Consider the following 20,340-nt stretch of genomic DNA (forward strand, 5'->3'; position numbering starts at 1 on the left):
CCCACAGTTCTCCGGCCCAGCGCAACCGCCGCTCCCCTGCGCGCGCCCAGCCGGCCCGCCCGCGCCTGAGGGCGAGCGGAGGAGAGCGCGTACCCGCTCCCCGCTCCGCTCCCGACCCTGCCTTCACCCGCGTGCTCGGTTCGCTCCCCGCCGCCCCCGCGAGCAGCCCTCCCTCCCCGCCCCTGCGGCCCGCGGAAGGAAACCTCTCCCCGCCCCCACCTCCACTGGCGGGCACATCCGGGACCTTCGCATCTCCCCACCCCCCCCTCCCGCCTGGCTGCCCTGTCTCTGCGCCGGTAATGGCGGCGGGCGGGCTGCGGGGCAGGGTGACGGCAGCTCTACTCCCAAGGGCATTGTGATCAGAACCCGGGAGCAGAGCAGCGGCTCCGCCACCGGCGTCGCGGGGCGGGCGGCCCGGGTGCGGCTGCTCCCTCCCGCCGCCCGCTTTACCTGCTCGCTGCAGGAAGCGGCCGTAGACCTTTTAAGGCTTGGAAAAGCGCGAGGCTGAATGTCGCCCTGCCTTTCCAGTCGCGAGCTCGGCGTCCGCACCGTGACAGCCACGGGGACAATGGGTGGTCGCTGGGAGGAGCGGGGAAAAGGTTGGGTTAGCGGGTTGGACGCGATCGTAGAAGCCTGACGTGGGGCGAGGCGGGGAAACAGGCTAGAACACACCGAACTGCTCTTCGTGGGCTACACCTCACCCTTTTTAGAGCTTTCATTGGGAGACACATTGTTCCTAATTAACGCATTGTAAGAGAGTGACCCTTTTAGGTCCTGGAAGCAAGGTTTGGGAACATGGTCGTTTCTAGGGCCCTAGCTGGAGGAGGAGCGGGGCTTCTACGCCCGGAAGAGGGGGAAGGAAAAGGGCGGAAATTGCAGGTGCCTGAACCCGCAAGGTCTCCACCCAGGAGACGGAAGTTGAAAAGAGATGCGGTCTCTGCATGAGTATCTGCTCTTGCTCCTTTTAAGTGCTCCTCTGAGCTAAAGCATTTTCACTGAGCCCCTTCTGGGAGCCTACAGTAAGCACAACTGAAAAAAGAACCTCAGGAATTCAGTCCAGAGCTCTCTGGAAGACTTCATGACAAGCTATTCTTACCCTACCACTGTCTTGTCTTAGTATGTTGGATATATTGTCTGAACCACAAGTTTGTTCTACAAATTATAATTTGCCTGAAATGACAGCTAGCTAGAGATTTGCCTATGACCAGTTCAGTGTTGCTCCCCTCGCCAATCACCCCCATATCCGTTTCCACAGCAACAGATTCATAACATGCTAAGCAGATGAGCAAATTAATGCAGGTTTTATTTCCAAGATACTGGAGTCAACTTACTTTGGCTCCGATGAAGATTCTTTCAGGGAGTGACTCACTTGAAATGACTATTATTTCAAAAGCTTTTATGTTTCCAGTTTTGTAGTAGGTGCTAGAAATCTGACAGAAGATATGACATTAAGTCTTTTGTAAAGTGAAAATGGCTGTTAATGTAATACACGTCTATATGGAATGTACACCTCAGGGATAGTTAGAGATGTCTCTGCATAAGTTGCAGCTTGCTTTGGGAAATAGCTAGTTTGGGCTTTCGCCTTGTGCATTAACTAGCAAGGCTTCTTTGTGTTTTAATAAACCAGTAGGTGCTTTTAGCTTTTACAAAACCCAACCAACATGCTTGCCTAATAAAGGCATACTAAGGCTGCATGGGGGGCCAGAATTAGATTTGCCATGGAAGGCCCAACTTCTTATTTTGAAGAATAAGAAGTATCATGCAGCAAAACTAAAAATCAGAGCCTATGGGCCTGAAGTCTGGGGAAATTACTGTCAACTTTGGTTAGCAGCCCAATTGTCTTACTGTCTTCTCTACTCAGGTCTTACCTCATGCAGTTGATTGTCTCCTCTATACCTTGATAGGCACAGTAATAAAATATCAGCAGTAATACCATCTGGGGCTGAGGAATGCATGTGTGGATTTCTTAGCGCCGCTCCATGCTCCATGTAGTTTACTGTAATTACATTTTGGGAACAATAAACGTGGTAGATGTCTCTGGTGTTCAAACACTAGTGAAAATGACGTGAAACCGTTAAAAGAGGTAAGTCTAAAGTTCAGAGATGAACATGTGTGTTAGCCCAACACAAGACAGATATACACGTTAGTACTCAGTATTTCACTCATTCTATTTCTGTCCCAAAGACAATAATGGTCTTTTAAGGGTTATGTTACATCATAAAGTAAGAAGGAATTCAAGTAAATTAGCATCAGCCAACTGGAAACACATGTCAAGGGTGGTCTCTTCAGTCATAAACAGCACCAGCAGGCTATAATCTCAGCTCTGCATCGTTTAACTGAGTCAAGTGTAATGTGCAGGGCTTTGCAGTCAGAAGAGGGGCAATCTTGCTTTGCCATCCAGAGGTCTGTTGTTTAGGTTACTAAATTGGTCACACTAATTCCCAGTGCCATAAGATTAAATGCCATGGTTGAGAGTAAAGAGTGGACTGCACTGTGGTACAGACCCTGATTATCCATACCTGAGGGCCTGGAAGGAGGTGGAGATACAGACGGCTGTTCACTAAAGCCTCGTCTCCAGTTGCCGGAGTTGGATCCCACTGTCAAGTCTCTTGGGGCTAGGTGTGGCCCACTGACCAACTGCTAGGCAACAGGACACAAAGGGATGCCCTCTACTTGTGGGCCTAAACCATAAATCTTCTCTACTAGGATCATGGTTAAACTCCAAATATGCCAACCAAATAGCAGACCAAGGCATTTGAGGAGGGTAAGTTCATCAAATGGAAGATCCTGTAGTTGAGGAGGGGCTCAGTTGTCGGAGTATTTGCTTACCATGTCTGAAGCCCTGGAGCTGATCCTCAGTACCACAGAACAGTGGTTGGAAAGACAAATTAGGTGGAGAAAAGGTCACAAGTTAAAGCATGCCCAGCTACATGAGATCCTGAATTACAAAAAACAACCCCTAGTAATGGGTAAAGAGACTCCTTGGTGGTGGTGGTGATCTATCAGCCAGGGGCAGAGCAGATGCCAGTCCTTTGTTCATCCTAGCCTGATGCCTGGCAGTGCAGGAGGAGGAAGACAGAGACCTGTGTTTCTTCATGCCACCCAATGCAGGTAAAAAGACACCCACAGACACAGGAAGGCCATAGACACACAGAGCCTGTCTACAACCCTGCAGAGACCTGCAGTTCAGCATGCCAACCACAGACCTCTAGCACAGGCCATGGACAACTGCCACCACACCACACAGTGCAGACAAAGGAGGTCACCCTGGGGCCCATCAGCCAGGTGCCCAGCCTGCACGGGAGCCACCATGATGTGCTAGTGTGTGGTACACAGGTGGGAGAGAAAGAAGTGGAACAGCTGGAGCATTGTGAAGAGAGATGGAACTGGAGGGTGGAGAGGAGGACCCTGTTGTGAGTGGCCAGCCCCACCACCTGGGGCCTTAATGAGGTCTCAGCTCAACCTGGGTCTGGGTCTGTGGCTACTCAGCAGGGTTCAGTTTCAGATCACAGGGATCCACTGGCCTTGCAGAGCCTGCCCCACTCCTCAGTGGCTGGGTCGCTCAGAAGAACTGCCCCACCTCTTTCCCCATGGCAGCACTCAGGAGTCCAGGCCCTGCTCCTTGACCAGGCAGCACAGTGGCAGTAGGGAAAGCTGCCCACAGGATTATGAGCAGAAAAGAGCTAGCCCTACCCCTACCACTGAGGAGAGCTGGCCCTGCCCCTCACCAACTGCAGCACTGAGAGCAAGCCCTACACCTGACCTGGACAGCACAGCAGAGCTGACCCTGGTAGTTGGGGCAGGTGAGTGAGCCCCAGGGTGAGACTGTGGAAGAGCTGGCCCCGCCACTTCTCTGTTGTGAGGTGGTGTGCGTGTGGGGGTGATGCCCTCTACCTTTCCTCACCCCTCACCACCTGTGGCAGTTAGGAGAGCTGGCTCATGGGTCATGAGAGCAGGTGAGCTTGCCCTGACCCTGGCCGGCTGCAGCGCTTGGGAGAATAGGCCCTGCAGCTTGCCTGGGCAGCACAGTAGCACCAGCCCTGGTTGAGAGGGCACAGATGAGCCAACCCTGAAGGCAAGAGTTCAGCAGAGTACAGCTGGCTCTGGAGGTGTGGGCACTGGTGAGCTGGTCTGAGAGCAGGAGAGCTGACCCAGCCTCCTGCCATGGCAGCATGGGGTGGCCCAGCCGGAGCAGTGCAGGAGAGCTTGCCCTGGAGGTGCAGATAAGGGAGAACTCACTCACCAGCTCAGCTGCCATTCAGGCCCAGATCAAGGGTTCTGAGTTGGCCCACCCCCAAATCTATATCAGCTGTGGTTGATAGGATGCATGAAAGGGCCAGTCCAGCAGATCCAAAGCTGCAGCATCACCAGGATTCAGGGCAACAACAGGCTAACTGGAGGAATCCCAATGGGGATCCAATATTGATGGTACCCAGAGACCTCGAACCAGACCAATGACTCATTACAATGAACATTGGAAAGTGAAGATTTGTGCACAGAGGGGACACACTGTGAAACGCTACAGTTTCCACTATGAGATGTTTTCTAAGCTTTGTTTCTGTGTGTTTTATTTTGGGGAAGAGGTTGTAAGAGCAGACATGAGGGGATTGGAAGATGAGCTGAACTTGGGTGCATGTTGTGAAACTCACAAAGAATAAATAAAAACTTAAAAAAAAGTGGAAGGAAAATGAAATAAATAACTAGCCATAGTGGTCCAAGCTTTGAATCCTAGAACTTAAGAGGTAGAGACAGGCAGTTTTTTTTTTTTGTTTGTTTGTTTTTTTTTGTGAGTTTGAGGCCAGCCTGGTCTACATACTGAGTTGAGTTCCAGGTCAAACAGGGCTACATAAAGAGACTCTATCTCAAAAGGGGAGTGGACACCTTACCTTATTTTGATGACCTCAGTTATCCATTGGCCTCTAGAATGACCTCAGAACAGGGATGTTTCCTCAGTGCCGACTGTTCTGATGCTCACACTGTTCCCCAGTGCACACTGTTCTGATGCTCACACTGTTCCCCAGTGCACACTGTTCTGATGTTCACACTGTTCCCCAGTGCACACTGTTCTGATGCTCACATTTTCTTTGCTTTGCTATTTACTCAATACTGTCTCCATTCTTTTGTTCACTCCTTTGGCCTTGCCTTTCTGAGTATTTCAATCATTCTGCACCTATTGATTCTATTCTACATGCCAGGCTCTAGCCCTATGTTCTTTGAAACTGTAAGTAATGTTTTTTTTCTATACATTGATTTAAACAACAAAAAGGCAGAGAGACTGGAGAGATGGCTCAGTGAGCAGAACATTTGTAGGACAGGCACATCCATGAGTAAATCCCCGACATCCATATTTAAAACAAAAAGGCGAGAAAGCCAAACTGACTTAGAGCTCTTTGCATGTTCACGAAGGGCCTACTCAGTGTTCACTGGCTAGAAAATTTGATGTTGGTTGTTATAAACAATTATGTTAGGAATTGGAGAGATGACTCCATTAATACAAGTACCATTGAGTTCAGGTCCCCTCTTACTGAGCCAGCATACTGGGGGGATCAAGACAGGAGACTTCCTTAAGTTTACTGTCCACCCAGGATCAGTAAGAGACCCTGTCTCAATTGGGGTGGGGGTGGATAAGCTGCTTAGCACCCCTGAGATCTCACTTCACTGGACTGTAAAATTGTGTTGGTCTCAACTCTGATTAGACAAGTTCCTCTGCAGTGGGTAGAAGCTAATGCATACTTACAACTGGCCACAATGCCAAGGGTGAGTCAATGTGTCCACTATGGACGACTCACCCATACCAGCCTCTCTCACATCCAAGACTTAGGGACTACGAAGGATGAGGCTGTGGAAAGACTGTAGGAGCTGGCAGATGGTGAGGGAGCTGTGAAATGCTGTCTTCTGGACAACACAGGGCTGGTGCATGCGTCAAACCATCCATAGCAGCCGTGGTCACTTGCTCATGACTTAGGAAAGGTCAAGCTAGTCATGAGTCCAGCTTGGATGAGGAGGGGGCTCCTAAAGCCTCTCCTTGAGAGAAGAGCTATTGGTAGTTGATGGGTGTTAGAAGAGAAGAGTCATCCTCCTCAGAGGATACAGCCATTGGTAGGTTTCCCATGTCCTAGTTTATGGCCATATGGGCAGCACTTAATTAGAATCACAAGGTTATTAATAATGTGAAGGCTAAAGTTATGTTTTAAGTTTTAATTACTGTGCTTAAGAGATTTGTAAGACAAAAATGTCTCTAGCCTGTAAGGCCCCCCTTGTCAAAGGACAGATAAACCTGCAAGCCCCACTTGCCCAAAGACATATAACATCCTGGAATGCTGGAGGCTGTGGTTCATGTAAGATACAAGCCATGTTTTCAATTCTGTGAACAAGGTTGGTTACCCCAACTGCACAAGATGTACTCGATCACACCTGGACAGGCAAGAGGTGTGTAGGCAAGAAGTGTATCAGGATACATGGTTGCCTCTGATTGGACAAAGGCAGGACATATGTAGCCTTGAGGGGTTTGTTTTTATAAACACTTGGCTAATGTAATTTACGACCATTCTCTGGGAATCCCAGGTATGGACCTGGCTAGTATCCATTTTCCTAGCTCGCTTCAAACTTGGCTCAAAAATTGGTGTAGTGGTCTTATTCTCTCAATCGACGGGATTAACAATAACAACCAAAGCAAGTATAACGTTGGGATAAGGAGGGGAGGCACTAGAGGGAGTCAAATGTATGAAAATCTCAAAGATAAATAAAAATATTACTGACAAAGTTATGTGGAGAGTGTTGTGACAGGATTCTTAGGGAGATGCAGCACATATCTCAACCAGACAGGGTGGAAGCCCATGACAGACTCAAGAATGGATGCTACCGAAGGCCAACTTGGTGACTCTGAGTTCTATTGGGATTCTTTTAAAAAGTATAGGTGAGGGCTGACTTACAGCCACAGAAATGACTCAAAGTCAGCTGCAGCTCCAAAGCCCACCCTCACATGGGGACCTGGAGACCACCGCACAGCCTGAAGGCAGCTTGATGGGTCAAAAGGGTCCTCTCCAGGTAACTAAGCTAATCTAAAGCTCTTCAAGACAGCCCTACTGCGTCTCTTCAGTATGTCCTCAGCTTTTCACAGGCAGCTTGGCTTGTCTGTCTTCTCTGCAATGTGCTGTTTATTCTTCGGGAGGGAGGGGCATGGTAAATCTGGTCAGTTTCAGGGAGTTCCTGAGCAATTTTGAGTTGTCCACCTTTTGTCTTAAGGAGCTTCCCTGCAGGATGCAATGTTTCACTCCAGTAGGAAACTGCTACACAACAGAGCCACTCACAAAGATACCCCTGTATATGACACACAGACACACACACACAAGGCATGTTCATTTTATATGACTATGGCAAAATACCCGAAAAAAGGAAGGAATCATTGATTTTGATTCACGGTTTCAAAGGTTTCAGTCCCATTGCTTTGGGCCTGGCAGAGGAGACCTGTTTACACTTAGCTGGGAAACAAGGAGAAAAACAGGTTAGAGTCACAATGTCCTCCTTCAAGGGTATGCACTGACTTAACTCCCTTTCACTAGGCTCTGAGTAGCAACAGAACGAATTAATGTATTTTTTCATTCATTCATTCATTCATTCATTCATTCATTAGCACAGTCATTTGTAGCCTAAGTTGGCCTTGAAATCCTAATCCTCCTACCTCCACTTTCTGAGAACTGGAAGTACAAATATAGGGCACCACTCCAGTTATTTCCTTAAGTGCTTAATTTTGGGGTTATTTGATTAATAGAGTATATCTCTTGCATCCTATTGAGAACACAGATGTTTTCTAAAAAATACCTCATCCCTCTACCACCAGCTCCCACAGGTGGGAACCAACCCAGGGCCTTGCCCTTGCTAGATAAACACTCTGCTGCTGAGCTAAATCCCTAGCTACAATTTTTTTCTTATCTCATTGTGAGGGATGCATGCTCTTCCTTGGAGTCTTCCGACAGTTATTCAGTTCCTATTTACCTATTCTATGTCAGTGAGAGAACTTACTCCAGATGGTGAGATTCCCTCTGCCTGTCTTGATGATCTGGAGACCACCTGACCTCCGGATAGAGGCGGGGCTAAGCCCAGACTCTTTTACTCAGTCCTGGAATCCCGCTGCTGCTTGCATTCATCACTTACAGAGCGGCCTCCATTTCAAGATCTTTCCCTACTCCAAAATGTCCACTTGTTTTCAACGAGGGGAATTTATGCTGCCAAGAATCAGTGGCTATCTGTGGTTCTTTAATCAGCTCTGATAAATGGAAAAAGAGGAAACTTGAAGGCTTTAGCCGCTGGAGTTTGCTCTTAGCCTTATCTTGGGCTCTGTGTTCCATTGTCACAATCTGTAACCAGCTATCTTCCAGTCCTGGGTGTTTCTGTTATTTTCTGTTACTCTGCCTGAAATTTGCAAGCGCTGATTCAGTAACTAGGTTGACATTTAAATTCTCTGTGTCTGTGTCTGTGTGTGTCTCTGTCTCTCTGACTCTATATGTGTGTGTGCACGTTGGTGTGCTTGTGTACATGCTTGTGTATGTATGTGTATTTTAAGGCAGGACCTCCAACAGGCACGTTAGGAAATGACTTTAATCCCAGTTCTCTAGAGGCTTGAGGACCCCCACCGCCATGTCAAGGAAAAAATGAAAAAGGAAAGAAAAAGAGAGAGAGACAGAGACAGAGAGAGACAACGAGAGAGACAGAGAGACAGAAAGAACTGGTTGGAAAGTCACTGTGTAGCATAGGCTGACCCAGAACTCTGAATCCCCACGCCTTTATCTCTGTAATAAAATTATAGTCATAGGCCACCATCCTGGTTTATTCTGAATGGGTAGAACCCTTGATTTTGTATATAATAGGTAAATACTTTACCAACTGAGCTATATCCACGGTTCGGAGCATCAAGTTTTGTCTGTTCCCTTTGGGTCCGATATTGGTTTGTAATAGAGATTTGTCTCAATGCAGGATTCATTTCTATGGGGAGGTACTTATCCATGTAAAAAAATACCAAAGAAAAAAAAAGAAGAAATGGGGGAGGAGGGAGGGGTGGAAATACAAGCACCACACTGACTATTGGACCCTTGGGTAGGCAAGGGTAGGCAGGATCCCTGGCTTCAAAAGTACAGTTCTTCATAGTTCAGAAGCCATCAGTCCAACATTCAAAAAAGACCATGCTGGAGAGGAAAAGTCAGAAGGCTGAGTTACTCCACGGCCTACATACAGTTCAGCCCTGAGCATCCAAGGATCAGTGAGGGAATATCTGGAAGGTTTAAATGTATAATGCATACATACATATGCACATACACACATATATACATACATACACACATACATACACACATATACACACACATGCATACACACATACACACAGACACATACACACACATACACACATACATACATACACACATACATACACATATATACACATATATATACACATACACACATACATGTACAGCATATGTATGTACATACATACATAGCAGAAGAAAAATCGTTTTATTTCTCTCCTTCTTAGCAAAACAGGCATCTGAAAGAGAGATTAGTGTCAGGGAATTTGTGGTAGGTGTCCTGGAACCTGACAGTTTCCCCAGGCCTGAGAGCAGACTTTCCACCGTCTACTTTCCTGTCTTCCTCAGAGAAATTTCTCGCAACTTGGGGATGTCTTGAGAAGTTCCCATTCTTTCTTAGCCACGCATTCCTCAAAATTTCTGAACTATTTCAATATTTTAGCACCCAGATAGGAAGTATAAACAAAGCCTATTATATAGGACACGGTTGGTTATTCTGGGCAACTCAGATGTGCGTTTCTCTTCCCATGATTCACTCTCACACAGCTCCTGCCTTCCTTGTTTGCTGAACATTGGGTTTTTTGCTTTTTTTTTTTTTTTTAAGTCAGGCAAATATCGGTTCATACTTGGACCATGAGAAGCCCATAGAGAGGGATTCATTGATGAGTGACCAATGCAAGAGAAGACACAGTAAGTGCTCCTCTACTGTAAAAGACCAACATAAGCCATTTATAGGAAAAGGCCCCCTTTCTGTTGTCACTGTCCCAGCACAGCTCACTTTAAAATGCTTGAGACATAAGTAAAGGCAGGTGGCCTCTGTAGAGCTCAGAGTGTAGGGAAGGTGATGGGGACCCCATGAAGGTGAAGCTTAACAACACCTCAGCTCTTGACAAAGGAAGCTGAGAGTCAGGACAGGGAGGGGAAATGGCTGGGAATAAAGACAGGAACAAACCCAGGGACAGATCCAGTGGCTGCTGCATAGGTGGAGTGGAGAGCAGATGACAAGAGGGGACTTTGACTGTCACCTCCTCCTGCTCTTCATAAACACTGCTCAAAGAAGGGAACTAGTATTAGGACCAAGGGATTTTGGAATGTCAGTTTAATTCCCAGCCCTACCATGAATTATTGTAATTGTACTTGAATGCCAAAGGATTCATTCTTTCATTTATTCTTAAATGTTTATTGAGTAGTTGTTTACATGTACTAGATATTTCAGGTGCTGAGGTTGTGAGGATGAAGGAAGACGTGATAAGTCTAGGGATGGGGATGAGGTCCAGTGGCGGAGTGTTTGGCCTAGGATGTGCAAAGCCCTGGGTTTGATCCCTAGCAGACTCCCATCCCTAACATCCTTCCAAATCCCCACAGAGCCATATTCTAGGAGGAAAATCAAACATAATAGAAAAATTATAATAGTAATAGTCGCTTGAATGAAATAATAACGAATAAAGCAAAGTTAATTAAAAAAAACTATAGCATTTTGTCAGTGATGAGCACTATTATATATGGACAGCAACAAATAAATCTACACAGTTCAAATATTTAAACCAGAAACGAGAAGTACTTCTTACTACAAAAATCCGTGAAACTGGGCATGGTGACTCATTTGGGGACTTGAAAGGAAGACAGAAGTTCAAGGTTATCCTCTGTTACACAGGGATTCAAGACCAGCCTAGGTTAAAGGTCTTGTCTCAAAAACAATTTTTTTTTTTTAAAGTGCAAGTTTTATTTTTATTTCCTTAGAAAGGATCAGAGCCTGAATTTGGTTAGGCATAAAATGAGATCAGCAGTTATAAAAGAAATAAGACCTGAACAATCCAATTGAATGTGAATACTTACAGTAAATAGGACACTGCCCCCCCCCCTTTTTAAGTATTTAATCAATTCAGGGGTTAGACTGAATCGATAAATGTAACTGGCTATTAAAATTCAAAAGTCATCTTCCAGTATATTTCTGAAAAAGACCCCGATAAAGGATAGTATATAAAATCAAAGCCTGTATTTATTTACTTTTGAGAAGGCCTCACTATGTGGTACAGAAGGGCTATCCTGGTCTTGCAGCAGCCTTTTCCTGCCTCTGCCTCCCAAACTCTGAAAAGCCATTATTTTTCAACCTAAAAGCCAATCCCTCTGCATAGATCATTGGCTTAGAACGTTTTCAAAAGGTGTATTTTCAAAATTGCAGATCAATAGTAAGGTTTTAAATTATTCATAAGGCATTTTGTTCCATCCACATCGTGTCTTTGTCTTAATAATTTAGCACCACCCCAGTCTCTTGCAAAAATATTTTGTGATCACCAAATAAGCATTAGTAAATTAATGAGTGTAGGATTTCTTTTTTAAAAGAAAAGTCATATATCTAGTTCAAATTTATGAAGAAATAGAAACAAGGGGCGTGCAGCCTGTGCATGACTCAGCAAGTTCTTCCAAGCACTCCCTTCCTCCCCTCTTGTATTCATAGATTCTGATAGGCTCCGGAATAAAGACCACGTTTCTCAGCCGCCTGTCCTGACAAGTGCACCACGTAAGAGACAGCCAGAAACACGAGAACATGGTTTAGGAGGCATCTGGGAGGCCTTCCCCAGCAGGCAGGTATGCACCTCATTTGTCTTTTCCCCTCCTAGCTGGCCAGAAGGAAGATATCGACAGAGCCTGGTACACTACCCTGGTCCAAGTGAGCACGTGAGGAAGTGGAGGCTCAAGGTGAAGGAGGCCAGACTCTCACAACCTGGAGTCGTTGAACTAGTCCAGAGCTGTGGCTTCTGACTTGTTTCTTTGTCAATAAGTAGAAACTTATATAATAGAGTCTATTCTTACTTGTGCTTAGGAAAAAATTATTATTTTTCTATGACATGGTTTCTCTGTGTAACAGTCCTGACTGTCCAGGAACTTGCTTTGTAGTCCAAGCAGGCCTTGAACTCACAGAGATCTGTCTGCCTCTGCCTCCCAATTAAAAGCAAGCTAGGATTAAAAGCCAATGCTTTTACTACACCCGGGGAAAGAAATTTAAACTTATTATTACTATATATATGTATGTTGTGTATATGGGAGCACACATGTGGACGTCAGAGGTCACCTCTGTGGAGTTGAGTCTCTCTTTCCACCTTTGTGTGGCTTCTACGGGTCAAACCCAGGCTGCCAGGCTTTAGTGGCAAGTGCTTTAACCCTATGGTCTTTCTCTCCAGACTTTGGACTTGTGCCTGTGGATATGTGCTCAGTTGCATGTGTGTGTGGTGCATGTACTTGTTAATGTAGGTGTGTACATGTGTGTGAATCGCCATGTGGCTGTGGGAATGGAACTCAAGTCCCCAGGAAGAGCAGCCAGTGCTTTTAACCACTGAGCCATCTCTCCAGTCCTTTGTTTGTTTGTTTGTTTGAGACAGCGTCTCATTCTATAGCTCAGGCCAACTTAGAACTTAACAGTGTAGATAGATCTTGAACTTGTGGGTTTTCCTAACTCCTTCCAAGCGCTAGGAGTTATCTTGTGCTTCCAGACCCAGATGCTCTTGGTAATAGAGACAGACTTTCATATAAATTAAACCATGTGTTATATACTCTCTTCTGCCTATCTTTTCTCTTTTTCTTTCTTTCATCATTTTCTTCATTCTTTTTATTTTTGGTGGTTTTGTTTGTTCATTTGGTTGTGTTTATGGGTCTTATTGTGTAGCGAGCTAGCTTCTTCAAGTCCACAATCCTTGTGTCTTTGCTCTCCAAGCGTCAGAGACACGGGAACACAGGCATGTGCTAACTTGCAGGGTTTCTGTCTGACTCTTTTCATTTAGCATAACATTGCAGAGAGATCCCATGTACCTACCACTCAGTCCTCAGTGGAAACAAGCAGGATACTGATGTTGATGTAGTTGAGATTCAGGTCCTTTTCTGTTGATCTTTTCTCTTTATTTTTTTTTATTTTTTTTATTCATTTTTTATTGCATATTTTATTTACATTTCAGATGCCTGATCTTTTCTTTTTAGCTAGGCCTTTTCCCACCCACCCCTATCTTTTCTCTATAACTCTTCCCAGACAGCATTCTGTCCCCCATTTCTATTTTATCACTTGAAGAATGTTTTATGAATGGAGTCCTTTGAGGGAATGACTTGTTTCCTACCTGGGTCACTGCATACACAGTTTGTATTCTGAACAGTAGCCCAGGGCGTGGCTCTAACACAGCTTGTGTAACCATTCACAAATTGAAGGTCATGGGCTGTTTCCAGGTCGAAGAGATTACAAACAGGGCTGTTAGGAATATGTGTGTGTTCTCTTTCTGTGCTGGGATGAAACACCCTGACCAAAAAACAAGTTGGGGAAGAAAGGGTTTATTCAGCGTACACTTTCACATTGCTGTTCTTCACCAAAGGAAGTCAAGACAGGACCTCAAGTGGGGCCGGAACCTAGAGGTGGGAGCTGGTGCCGAGGCTGTGGAGGGATGCTGTTTACTGGTCTGCTTTCACATAGAACCCAGTATGACCAGCCCAGAAATGACACTATCGACAATGGGCTGGGCTTTTCTCTCATTGATCACGAAGAAAATGCCCTACAGCTGGATCTCATGGAGGCATTTCCCCAACTTTCTGATGATTCAAGCTTATATATTTCCCCTTCCTTTCTGATGATTCAAGCTTATGTCAAGTTGACACAAAACCAACCAATTTATATAGGATTTTTTTTCTTTAAGATAAATTTCTGCTAGGATTTGAATGTGAGCATGAATGTTTCCCACAGATTCTTGTGTCTGAGTGCTTTGTCCACAGCTAGTGGCAGTCTTTTGGGAGACTGTGAACACTTTGGGACTGTGACCTTGTTAGCAGGGGTAGATTTCTGGGAGTGGGTCTTGAAGGTGATATTCACTTCTGGTTCCTGCCCAAGCGCGGTTTCTAATCCACATTTATGTGAGGGCCTATGACTGCAGGCCCCTGCAGCTGTGCATGGTGCTGGCTGCCCCAGCCACCATGATGGACTGGTAGCCCTAAAACTGTGAGTCAGAACAAATGCAATGCCCAAGAGTGTGGTTGATGGGTCCCGGGGTGAAAGTGTGTGTAGCTGTCTGACTTTCCCATTATAACCAGCAATGTTCTCTAGTTGGTGCTATCACTATTTTTTTTTTTTAAATTTCAGCCATCTGATAGGTAGTAATAGCTCCTCGTGGTTTCAGGTTGGGCTTTCTATTGGTTAACGATGTTAAACATTTTCTCGTGTGTTATTTGTCCACTTATCCTGTATCTGGAGAAATGTCTGCTTTAAAATGAATTATTTTAAACTGTTGACATTTGAGTATTCTTTGCATATTCTTGTTTGGTTTGGATAGAAAATGTCTCTCAGGGCTCCCGTGTTTGGTTTCCCATAGTCCTTTGGAGAGGTGGGCTGGAGAACCAAACCTTGCCTCATGGGGATTTACCACCATGCGTTATCTGCATAGACATGGGGTTGTTTTTAGCTCTTGGCTACTATAAAGGTCCTACAAACATGTGCATACCTGCTTTTATATGGATATATCTTTTATTTCATATCTGGGACTGGACTTTAGGACTGTACATTATACATTAAACACCTTAAGCAACTGTCAAACTCTTCCCCAGTGTGGTGGTATCTGTTTGCATTCTCACCAACAATATGGAAACTCTTTCATCATCGCCGACACCTAACCTTGTATGTGTCATTATGTGTGAGTATGTAGTAGTCACATAACTGTGATTTCATAATATAATTTTCCAACAAACGATGATGTTGGACATTTTTAGGAGTGTGTATTGCCATCTCCTTTCCTTATTTATTTATCATTTTTTTTTGAGACAGGATGTATCTGTCTCCCTGGCTGTCCTACCTAGCCCTATAGACCATGCTGGCCTCGAACTCACGAACAGCCAAATGTCTAAGGTGTCAGAGTCAAGCTCAGCTTCCCTCATTTTTAATTGGGTTCTTTGTCTCATTGGCTGTGTTTCTAACACATCAAAGAGACATTATTTAAAGCGAGGTACATGGTAGTAACTAAACACTATAAGCTTACTGCTCATCCTTTGGAAAATTCATGTTAGTATGATATTTTGGTCATTAGTATTGCTGACTCAAAATTAGTGACTTGACTTCTTCACTAATACCTTATTGTTTTAGTGACTAATTCTCCTGACTCTTCTCCAAAGTAGAGTCATTTCTCTTACTTCGGAAGCTCCAGCTTTTCCGGTGATGGGGGTTCCCTAGCTCAGACAGCACCTACTTTATTGGATTCTTCTAATCACTTAGAAACAACAAAATAGAGCCCATGCAGGTAGATCACCCCTGAGATCACCCTGGCCCAGTGCCATAGGGCCCAGGTGGGCAGACCATGCCACAGGCCATCCCCCAGCCAGGCATTACCCTGCCTGGGTGGGCAGATCATGCTCAAGATGATCCTTGCCTAGTGCCACACAGTAGGGACCTGGCATAGCACTTCTGAGACAACCGCAGACACCCAGAGTCCCCGGGTGCCACTAAATGTGCAAGTAAGTGTTGGGGAGATGGAAGAGAAAGAGCAGCAGAGTGCGCACAGTGAAGAGAGACGGAACTGGAGACTCCAGGGTAGTGAGAAACAGCCTGACATGAGTAGTCATTGATGCCATGGTGAAGTCCTGGCCCATGCTGCCCCCAACCGTGTCTGGGTCTGTGGCTCTGCAGCAGAGGGGTTTGCTACTACCAAGACCAGGCAGCAGTCTTTGGTCTGGGCTGCTACCTGGGGCCATTGATGTGTAAGGGCGGTGCAGAGCTGGCCATACCCCTCATCTGGGCATTGTGGGAGATCAGATCCTGGTTGTAGGGGTTGCGGTTGAGCTGATCCCCAGGACATGAGCACAGGGGAACTGGCCCTGCCATTTGTGCAGTGGTACAGGTGAGGGAGAGATGCCCCACCCCCACCCCTCACCACCTGCTGCAGGCAGGGGAGCCGGCCCCAGGATTGTCAGAGTGGGAGAGGTGGCCCTGCCCCTCACTGGCTGCAGCACTCAGTAGAGTGGGTCCTGTATCTCACCCAGGCAGCAGAGCAGAGCTGGGCCAGCTGGCATGGGTGCTGCTGAGCCAGCACGGAGGGCATGAGAGTGATAGTGCTGGCCCTGCCCTTCGCCAGCTGTGGTTTTGGATGACACTGTGGGTGCAGGAGAGCTGGCAGGCTGACCAACTGCCCAGATCCAGGGCTCTGAACTGGCCCATCCCAACACCTACGCCATCTATGAGCTGCCAGAGCACATGAAAGGGCAGGTCCTGCAGATCCAAAGCTGCAGGATCTCCATGACCCAGGGCAACAGCAGGATATCTGACAGGAGTCCCCGGGAGGAGCCAGTATTGATGATGTAGCAGAAGCCAGAGGCCTCCAATCAGACCAAGGTCTCATTATAATGGAGGTTTGCAGGTGAAGAAGTGTAGATGAACGGGTATACCACGGGGCACACTGTGACACACTACAGCTTCCACTGTGACACACTACAGCTTCCGCGTGACACACTACAGCTTCCACCGTGATACACTGCAGCTTCCGCCATGACACACTGCAGCTTCCGCCGTGACACACTGAAGCTCCCGCCATGACACACTACAGCTTCCACTGTGACACATTACAGCTTCCATCGTGAGATTATTTATTTATTTATTTATTTATTTATTTTCCCTTTAGTGGGGAGGTTACAAGGGCAGAGGGTGGGTATGGAGGGATGGGGAGATGAGTGGGATTGGGGTACATGATGTGAAAGTCACAAAGAATCAATGAAAAGTTAAAAAAAAAAAAAGCCAAAAGCACCAATACAGAACAAATATAACAATACAGAACAGCAGCGCACGCCTACAGTCCCAGTGACCTGGACACAGAGGCAGGAGCTCTGCTGTAAATGTGAGGATGGCGAGCGTGGCCTTCCTAACAGGCTGCAGGCCATCCAGCATCACAGAGAGTCTCCAAAAATAAAACAAAGGGAACAATACCAAAAAGAAAGGATCTGTGTGATGTCACAGACCTGCGCACTAGGGAGGCGGGGCTACAGTCAAGGCAGGGGTGGGCCTTGACCTGGTCGTAAAAAATAAGAAGAAACGGGGGGGGGGGGGGGGGGGGGGGAAGAAAATAGAAAAAGAAAAGAAGGGGAAAAGCCCAGCACGGGGCTTAAATTTAGAGGCGTTCTCCTCGATGACTACTGTTCTGAACACTGGATGTATTCCCCGCTAGCTGTGCCTTCCCATCAGAGAATCAGCAGGGGGACAGCACAGTCTCCAGCAAGGATGGCATGGTACAGGGTCTGGGATAACATTCGTTCCTTCCCCCTCTCTCTCTCCCTACTTCCTTTCTTCCTACTTTTCTGTAGGCATTTGAAACAGAGTTTGTAGCCAAGGCTGGCCTGGAACTTGCTATGCAGCCCAAGCAGGCCTTAAACTTGCAGGAATGCTCTCCCATCAGCCACCTAGATGCTGATGCTACAGATGTGATCTGCTGGGCCTGTCTGAGGAGACTTTTCCAAAGGATGTCAGTCTTCAAAAGGTCTCCAAAAGCTCCCTCAGGAAGCGGCGGGAGGTTAAGTTCCCAATGTCAGGAGCTGAGAAGAGGGTGAGAATGTTTGCTGGGGAGGAAATCTTAAGAGAAGAAAACAGATTGGCAGGTGCAGCCTCGGAAGGCCACCGCCAGGCCAGGCTGACTGCCAGCCAGGTGCTCCGCCCTCACGAGCCACAGCAGACCAGACTGGTTTCTATCCGAGTGCTCTGCTCACATAACTGATGTTATCTGTATCCTGCGGTAAGAGAGGATGGCTGGGCTTTGCACTTTGTCCTGTTCAGTCACCGTGGATGTGCCCAAGAAGAGTGTGACTGTTACAGCTTGACTGTCCCAGGCTTAAGCGGGGTTCATGGAGCCTTAAGGAGTGATTAGTTTATGGGGTCTGGATTCTGGGCCCCACCAGAGTGGGGCTGCTACAGCTTAGCGTCATCTTTTATATGTACCTCTGTTGCTTCCTGTTGCCTGGCCCTACCTCATCAGCGAGAAGGCTCTCCTAGGATGTGGCACCTTGACCTTGGACCTTCCAGCCCTCAGAACCACTAGTTGAGCAAACCTTTATTCTTTATACATTATCCAGTCTGTAGAGTTAAGTTACAGCAACAGAAGACTGACCAAGACAGTGACCCTGGCTTGAAAGTCGAGGAGGACCCTAAGGAAGCCAATAGCTGGAGGCTATTGCCAACCATACTACTTCAACTCGACAAGCAAGCCAGGTCTTGAAGAAGCCTCTGAGTGAGGCATGTCTGTATCTTCCTGAGAGGGAGAAAGAGAATTGGTGAGCTAGCTTAGAGAAGTCTCAACAAGTCTTGGCAACTGGGCAGATACATGGTCTTGAACTAAGAGAACCATTGTCAGCCAGGGCATCCTGGCTGAGACCGAGCATGCTCTCGCCACACCCACTGCTACCTTTGCTGGAAGCAGCCCAGTTAGCTTCTGTAAATTGGCATGGCTTGAGCTGCTCAGGTGAGGAACTACCCGCTATCCTCAGCTGCACTCGAGGGGCCTTGCTCAGACTGCACTCCTGGTGGATGCTAGGCTGCATTCAGCATTGTCTCCTGCATCACTGAGCTGTCCAGACAGCAGTGGGTTCCGGAAGCACAGGGGCTGGCAAAAGAACTGCATGGTGGTTTGGTCCCCAGAAGGGTCTTTCGATTGACTTTACTGTCTGTGGGGACCTGGGGTATCACTTCCTTTAGGAGAATGTCCTGTGGATTTGAAAACAATGGTGCAGTCAATTCTTTCTTTCTTATAAAAGTGGCCAAATAAATAAATAAATAAGGAGGACCACTGGTTTAGTTTTACTTTTCCGGGTTTTCCTTATGTAGCTTAGGCAGATCTGGTTTGGAACCCATGATCCTCCTGCCTCATCCTCCCAACTACTGAGGCTTACAGGCCTGTTCCATGACAGGACACACAGCTGCTAGGCGAGATTCAAGCTCACCTCTGCACTCTCTTGACTGTTTTCCTGAGCAGTGGACACGTCTCTAACGTTATGGAAGGCTCATCTATCTGCATTGTGGTTGTGTTCTAATAGTCTGTCAGGACACTGAAAGGAGCCTACAGGAAGTTCTTTCCTTAAAACGATACTTTCTTCTGCATCACCGAGCTCCCTTCTGTGCAGCTCCAAAAAGATGGGCAACAGGAAGTGGATTCTCACTCTGCTTAGTCATGAAACAGCCCTGGATCTGTCTCACTAGTCCATTCAGCCACTCCCCACGTGGGCCTTTGCTGTTAGTCATGGCCTCAAACAGTTCATCCAATCATTTGGGAGGCCAGCTGAGATGCTTGTGTCTAACGTGAGTGAGACCAGGGCCACGCAGAGTGGGATAAATGACAATCACCTGCTTTGCAGAGAATCCTTTTAAATTGAAATACAAATGTTACTACTTCTCCATGACTTATTTATTATATAAATTGTATAATATATAATAAATATGTAATATGTAATCATCATCATTATTTTATACTTAGTCATAGAATTAAATACATATAACATGCCCTAAAGTACTTGTCCCATATTTAAGGCCATCTTTAATCCACAGTAATTTCAAGAGCAGCTTGGGCTACCTAGGCTGCGTTTCCAAAACACATTGTTGTGCACAACTGGAGATTGTAGCTTTGCCTTCCTGTTTTTCTCACACTGTAGGGCTCCTCTTATCCAAGCATGCACGTATGCCTGTATTACCAAAACCTTTACACACTGTGTTTTCCTACCCACAAATACGTACAAGAAAGCTTAATGAATAAAGTAAGTGTGGTAAGAGATTAGCGAAAATAACTAATAAAATATAATACTTTAACAATGAACGTGAACATGCCGCACTCTCTTAAATGATTGCACTGTAGACCTCTCTGTCTTCTGGTGATGATGTAAAATTATGTAGTGTCAACAGAAGGTGTGAGGCGAGACAAGTCACAGGTGTAGATACATACTGGACACACACACGGCAGGCCGCCTGATAACTGAGAAGGTTTCTAAGGGACATGGGGACACTGGACAGAGACTCACACTCCAGGGCCAGAATCTGTGCTGCTCAGAT

The sequence above is a fragment of the Arvicanthis niloticus genome, chromosome 13 (assembly GCF_011762505.2).
Source record: "Arvicanthis niloticus isolate mArvNil1 chromosome 13, mArvNil1.pat.X, whole genome shotgun sequence".
Classification (NCBI taxonomy): Eukaryota; Metazoa; Chordata; class Mammalia; order Rodentia; family Muridae; genus Arvicanthis; species Arvicanthis niloticus.